This window comes from Tasmannia lanceolata, unplaced genomic scaffold, assembly GCF_043159265.1.
Source record: "Tasmannia lanceolata isolate RefF3 unplaced genomic scaffold, GAP_Taslan_0.1 ptg000025l, whole genome shotgun sequence".
Taxonomy (NCBI): Eukaryota; Viridiplantae; Streptophyta; class Magnoliopsida; order Canellales; family Winteraceae; genus Tasmannia; species Tasmannia lanceolata.
The window spans coordinates 3,546,691-3,553,978 of record NW_027518702.1 but is presented as its reverse complement, the minus strand read 5'-3'; the positions used below and the strand labels follow the sequence as shown (position 1 = coordinate 3,553,978).

The window sequence follows — 7,288 nt, the reverse complement described above, 5'->3', positions numbered from 1 at the left end:
ATGATGCCCGACCGTCAAGTCACGTGAAGGTGGTACTTCAAAAGTTCCACCCTTGATATTTGATCCAACAACAGCCTCTTAAAAAGTGGGCTGCTGTTGGATCAAATATCAAGGGTGGTACCATTTTGACGGTACTTGACGGTCGAGCACCATATCTTTTCTAACCCTCTCTTCACTCGGTCCCTCTCCCACGCTTCCTCATCATCGGGTAAGCACCTAGTATTCCATGAAAAAAAAATCATGGTAGCCAAACTTCCCCTCGAGTTTTTGATTAATCTTGTACGATTGATTAGGATGTCACACCGTTTTGCTACCATCCGAAATCGCCAATACCTGAAATGTTATCGGATTTCGTCCGAAATTTCGCCCCAAAATTTTGACAAATTCAACCCAATTATTATTTTAACGGAGTACCCCATTTCAGCCGAAATTGTGAAATTCCGGCTGAAATTTTGGTTGCGGTGAGGGCCGAAATGCATTTAGAAACTGAAATTTAAAACCATGTTTGCTACAGAGTGGCCGAAATATAAAATTTTACCCTTCAGTTCTTTAGTTTTATAAGTAGGAAGTGTGCTTGATTGGTATGGTTGTAAGGACAATTTCATTTCTTTTTATAACATTTTATGATAAACCATTGTTAGGATTTGATCTAGATGTCGAACTTAAGTTTCATATGACACACCAAAATGTGAAGGGAACTGCATATCGATTTGTACACCATGATGCCACTCAGATGATCCAGGTCTCGAGTTCTAAAGAACAATCATGGTAAATCAATAACAAGCTCCTACGTAAGTAGATGAAAAGGAATATGGATTCCCATTCCCTTAATTTCCATATTCCCTTGATTTGAGGGGAATGTCAAACAGTGCAGAATGGGTTTCCCGTCAATGAGGACCACCATGTCAATAGTAAATGACTACCAAATAAAGCTAGGAGAAATGGAATGCATATACTTTTAATTTCCCATTTATTGGAGCATAAAAAAGGAACTTAAAGGTGCGTTTGGATGTTGGAATTAGGCGCTCTAATCGGCATCCTATTCTGATTTTGTCTGACTCTAGAGTTTGGTTGAAAAAAAAAGAACGGGCGGAAATGACACAAAGTGGAATTAATGGCGGAAATGTTGGAATCTGTTTCCTTTCCCACGAGGTGTTATTCTGATTCTACCTTCATTGGAATGATATTTTTGCTTCCAATAATCAGTTTCGGGCTCAAAAATTGGTTCTTAAAATTCAAATAATATATGACCTTAATTTTGAGTCCAATAATCGCTTTTGGACTTGCAATCGGTTGTAAAAATCTAAAACGAATAGGGCCTAAGGCTTACGTTCTTCAATAGAAGCTCTAAAACGAATAGGGCCTAAGGCTTACGTTCTTCAATAGAAGCTCTAAAACGAATAGGGCCTAAGGCTTACGTTCTTCAATAGAAGCTCGTAAGCTCTATATCTGAGCAATTTGATTAATTCATGTCCGAGTAGTTTGTTTCGTTTGTAATATTAACGATGTGATGCAAACGGCTCTCTCAGTTTTGTTCTTCTTGATCTCCTATTAATTTTCTAATTTCAGCACTTTGAATTGAGATATTCTGTTGTTATTCTTAGTTTCTCGTTGGTTTTCTTCCCGGCGGAAAATCTGACTACTGGGTATAGTTTCTTGTTTCGCTGTTCTCTGAGTTTGTTTTACCATGATAAAATAGATGATATAGTCATTTTCTCTGCTCTTCCTTTTTCTGAAGTATTGTAATTTGCAGACTGGAAGCTAAAATCAGTACGTTAAGGTAGCCAAGTAGTTTTTTTTACCTATGTTGCAAGGATTCGGATTCCTTGATTCGGCAAGCCAAGAAAAGTAGGATTCGGATTCATTAATTTTTAAATACAATAAAATTTTCAAAATTAAAATTATATATATATATATATATATATATATATATATATATAGAGGAATAAGATTGTACGCTCGACCGTACCTAAAGTTAGGTACGGTAGAGTGCCAAATCACATGGGTCCCACATTTTTGGTGAGCATCTAAACCATTCATTTGCAAGGCCCCATCATAGATAGGGTGCATACCAAAAATCAGCTCCATAGGATCATCCTAACCCATCCATTTGTGGAGGCCAAAATGGACAGACAGTGTTTGTCCACAAATCTGCCCATTTTGGCCTCCAGTTTTGGAGGGGTTAGGATGATTCAATGGTGCTGATTTTTGGTATGCACCCTATCTATGATGGGGCCTTGCAAATGAATGGTTTAGATGCCCACCAAAAATGGGGGACCCATGTGATTTGGCACTCTACCGTACCTAACTTTAGGTACGGTCGAGTGTACAATCCTTTTCCTCATATATATATATATATATATATATATATATATATAGAGAGAGAGAGAGAGAGAGAGAGAGAGAGATGTATGTATATATATTCATGAAACATTTGAGGGTAGAGGGTTCTTGCGAGTTTTGTATTAAGAGAGTTGAAGAATGAAGGAGGTTGATGTTCGAGGGTTGAAGCACTAGGGTTTTTATTAAAAGAGTACGGCTGTGCTTTCATATAAAAAAAGTTAAGAAAACACATTTAAAGGGAAGATATACAAGATTCGTATTTGAAAAGAGATAACGATGAATTGGATTTGCCCGAAAAAAACAGGATTCGTGAGGAAAAGAGACAATGATGAATCGGATTCGCCCGAAAAAAATAGGATTCGTGTGGGACACGGCTACAACAAGAATCTGGGTCTGTCCCACGTGAATCCTTGCCCGATTCGCATGTGGAGATGTGTCGACACAGATTCAGCATAGGGAGGCAAATAATCCATGCATAGTTTTTTTTACAGTTGGCGGTGTAGCCATTGTAGCCTAGTTTTTTTTTTTTTTTTGAAAGAAAACAAATTTTATTGATAATTACAGAATAAATGGGTTACGAGGATGGGGACGAAGACGAGTCATCCCACCCATGTAACAACACCTACACCTCAGCAAACCATTGTGCCCATTACTAGTACTGCTTTTACATTCACACCCTCCCGTGGAAGTCCAATATGCAATGCTCTATACCCTTAGTATACTCCCCCCCTTCAAGTCTCGCCAAACCTATATAAAAAATATCTCGGATATTTTCAAAATAATTTATTTTAATCACGACATTTTGATAAAACGATAAAATCCCAAAATAATCCCGAGATTATTAAAAGGGAAGTGATATATTCGCCCCTTTGGATCACCAAGGACACCCAGAGCTAGTGTATCAATGACTAAAATGGGGCTGATGTACCTTGATAAGTTTATGATTTTTTTTCCTTTTTTGGACTTGTTTATATCTTGGACCAGTTTCAAAATTTGGATTTGTTGCTATTTTTAGCATGCTTATTACTAGTCCCATGGCCCACATATGCCCCACTTAAGTCAGTTAAGTCTTTTAAGTGGCTATCTTCTATCCCATTGTTGGCCTAATAGGGCCCACTACTTAAAATCCCAACCCCTTGTAAAAAAACCCCAAAGAGAGCCATAGGAGAGTACTTGGAATTTTCGTGGAACAGCTTTTCTCAACCCCCCCTCCCCCCCCTCCCCAATCAGCCGCAAGGCAACTCTCTTCCCTTCATCCTCTTCTTTCTCCTTTTCCTTCTCTCATTCCTCTCTTCTCTTCTCCATTGTTGTCGTTCACTTCCTTTGCTGTTGTCTTTCAGCAATAGCAGCAAAATCTGCCCCTTTTCTCTCCACTTCCACCTCTTATGGCTACTGTTGCTGCAGGTGCTTCCCTCACTCCATTTCCACCACTTTTCCCCACCATCATACGCGACACCAGTGGCTGGTACAGGAGACTTAAAAGAGAAAGCTGGGTCAAATGTTTAAGGGGGCATGTGTGGGCCATGGTATAGGCAATGTTAAAAGGGAAGAGGTGTGGGCCCTAGGTGATTTGGACAGTCCCCGCATCTAGGATAGTAATATGCTAAATATAGCAACGAATCCAAAAATAGAAACTAGTCCTAAACTAGAAACACATCCCAAGTAGAAACAATCCTACTTTGTAATTCCATTGACGTATGGGGAATATGAAGATTGAGGTGATATGATTCACCTGAGTAATGACCTTCACCAATTTTCTTCTTCGTCTGCTAGTCCTAAAACACAACCAGAGGGAGAATACTGCAGTTCAGATTTTTACTCAAGGAATTAATAAAGAGAAGATTTGTGGATTAATAGGGGACATGCATAACTGATATGGTTCCCTTACCTGAATGTAGTAAATGTTTCATCGGCCAACCTTACACTATTAACAAATTTTAAACATTCAATAAAAGAGAATAATTGTGACGTACCACTCATATGATTAAGTCTATCACCAAGAGGATATGAGATAGAGGATCAAAACAACTCCCTTAAAACACAGCCAAACTTCATGAGCTCTCGTCTCTTGATGCATAACTTGTATTCCAGTTCCCAATTCACCGCAGACCATTCTGGCTTTGCAAGACGGAACTGACAACCAAGCATAGAAGGGTGTATTATTCAAATAAATAAATGTGGCCGGGTAACTTCTATGTTCAGTTTGTACGCAGCTTGCAAATATACTCTTCTCTTTAAAACATTTTTGGCTTCTGATGATAATGAGATGGTGTTGAAAAAGTATCTGGTATCTTGAAGTTATCTTGTAATCTGCTCATGTGTTAATCAATTTTGTTCTGGTAATATTTTATCCTAGATGCCATTTGGATGCCATTTGGATCTAGTTTTTTTTGCCCTTTGGGCTGTGAATGTGTGGGTGTTATTAATCAGAATCTCAAGATGTATGCAACTGTCAGTGTATCTATGCAGTTAAATCACGATTACATTTATGCAGTTAATTTTGATAATCTTTTCAACGAATATGCCAGTTAACATGTTTTTGGTGAAGTAAATTTTTAAATAGTAAGATCTCATGCAATATTGGACGATTTTCACTGTCAATGTTGTATTACAAAACTGGGTTGATTTCCATCCAGTTTACCAATGTCAGAGCTTATACCTCATTGGCTTGAGTTGCTAAATGTATGGGACTACAGGGGCTTGTCTCCCATTCCTCATGTTACTCTTTGTGGAATTATCCATGTCTCTACTTATGTGGATATTTTGGCTGAGCAATTTTGGTTGAACAGGTGAAAAGACGGGCTAGAATTCACAGACTTCGACTGGAGAAGGGTGCATTAAAAGCGTCTGAAGAGATAGGAAAATGTAACTATATGCTTCAAATTTTATTTAATGGGTCTGTCTCTTCTGTTTTGGAATATGTTTTTTGTTGGCTTTATTGTTGATCTTTTCTACCTCCTATGCAGATGATCCGACTAAAGATCCAAATCTATCAGGGGACCCATACAAGACATTGTTTGTGGCAAGGCTTGTGAGTTGTTTGATACCACTTTTCCCCCTGTTATTCAGGTTTACCTTTGAATTATATGAGTGAATATGGAATATGTTGTGTGTCTCCTGTGCAGAATTATGAGACCACTGAGCACAGAATCAAAAGGGAGTTTGAAGCTTATGGGCCAATCAAGCGGGTAAGTATTTTAGGGCATTCCCAAGGGGGGCTCAGGTTATTGCTCATGGCTTGGGTAAGAGTTTCAGTGGACATATTCTTGTTCTCCCATTTTTTCCTTATGGAGTTCTCTAAACTTTTACCTCAATTTTCAAGTTCATGAAAATGAGCAGCCACCATCTTCGTGTTCTGAATTTTTTTCTTCGCCTAAAAATCAAAAGTAATTGTAATACTAGGTATGTTGATCTATGTTTCCTTCTAAAAGTTAAATGCTCAAGTGAAAAGGCCAATCTGAGATTTTAACTTCAAGGACGGTTAAATTGTTTCCCAATTGGTAAGTCAGCCACAGATGTCCTTTCTATTGCCATCATGATTGCAACAGTGATGATCACATCTTGTGCGGTGAAGATGTACACCTTAAAGGTGGGCATGACTAGTGATTCAAAGTGCCCGACTTTGCAAGCCGTGCTCTCTTTAGTTTGAAAAGGAGAATTGGGTGAACACCAGTAGGGATAAGCCTTGAAAAAAAAAATCCACTGGTAGGGAGAAAATACAAGTATCTTTGTCACCGATGGCAATGCTGGTTTGTTCCATTTATTTTTACTCTAATAAGTTTCTTTGATTTTATGGCCAATAGAATATCTTTTAGGATTCAGTGAGACACTTCCTAGTTAGTAGCGTTTAGTTTCCTATTTGAACCAAGTATCCGTTGATGAGGGGGCTGGTGGTTAGTCAACTCCCCAAACCGTGCACTCTTAAGTTTGAAAAGGAGAATGTTGAACATCTACCTGTTTTTAAATTTAACTGCTTGCTAAACGCCGGTAGGGAGAAATACAGGTATCTTTGCCACTGATGGCAATGATGGTTTGTTGCATTTATTTTTCCTCTAAGAAGTTTATCTTTGATTTTATGGCCAATAGAATATCTTTAAGGATTCAGTGAGACACTCAACTTCCTAGTTAGTCGCATTTAGTTTCCTATTTGAAGCAAGTATCCCTGGTAAGGGGCCCGGTGGTTAGTCTACTTCACAACTGGTATGTTGGCCGCGCATCTTGGTTTCTTTTTTTTCCCTGGCATCTCAGTGGTGGTGATGGTGCTGCATCTCAGTTGCTGTCCTTTATTTTAAGCTATGAAAGTCGACCGTCACTTTAATTATCTGGTGCTGGGTATAGACAAATTACGGTTACTCAGGTTTTGTTTTGCCAGTATTTGATATCTGGTTATTCTGCATTTATGTTGCTACTGAAAATTTTATTTTGACTTCAAAGGCCAATTGAAACTCATCTACACTTCAGAAGATAACCTGGTAGTTTCTATATAATTTATAGGATTTAGCATTTTAGAAAACTCTTTCTGTTAAAACTACTTGGTTGTTTTTATTCCATTATGTACTATAGTCCATGCTTTAACTATAGTCCATGCTTTCTGTGTGTGACTATAGTTAATCCTTCGCTATGAATATTGCAGGTTCGTTTGATTACTAATAAAGAGACAAATAAGCCTAGAGGATATGCATTTGTTGAATACATGCATACACGGGACATGAAGAGTATGCCACTTTTTGATACTTAAGAGAAGTCTCTGTTGTATGGATTCTTTTCCCCTTATGCTGAATCCGCATCGACACGTTTCGACACTCGAATCCGACATGGATTTCCGTGGGACACACTCGGATTCTTGTTGTAGCCGTGTCTTGCACGAATCCGACACATCATTGTCTCTTTTAAAATGTGAATCCTGTATATTTTCTCTTTAGAAGTGTTTTCTCCTTAACTTTTT

The 7,288-nt window shown here is 38.3% G+C and overlaps 1 long non-coding RNA gene across 1 annotated transcript; it reads left to right on the top strand.

The window, feature by feature from the left end:
• The first annotated feature begins 4,394 nt into the window (after window positions 1-4,394).
• LOC143858153 (uncharacterized) lies at window positions 4,395-5,606 on the top strand. The gene is made up of 4 exons (XR_013238877.1): window positions 4,395-4,528; window positions 5,133-5,208; window positions 5,310-5,374; window positions 5,469-5,606. It is a non-coding gene; the product is annotated as an uncharacterized LOC143858153 (long non-coding RNA).
• Window positions 5,607-7,288: the final 1,682 nt, after the last annotated feature.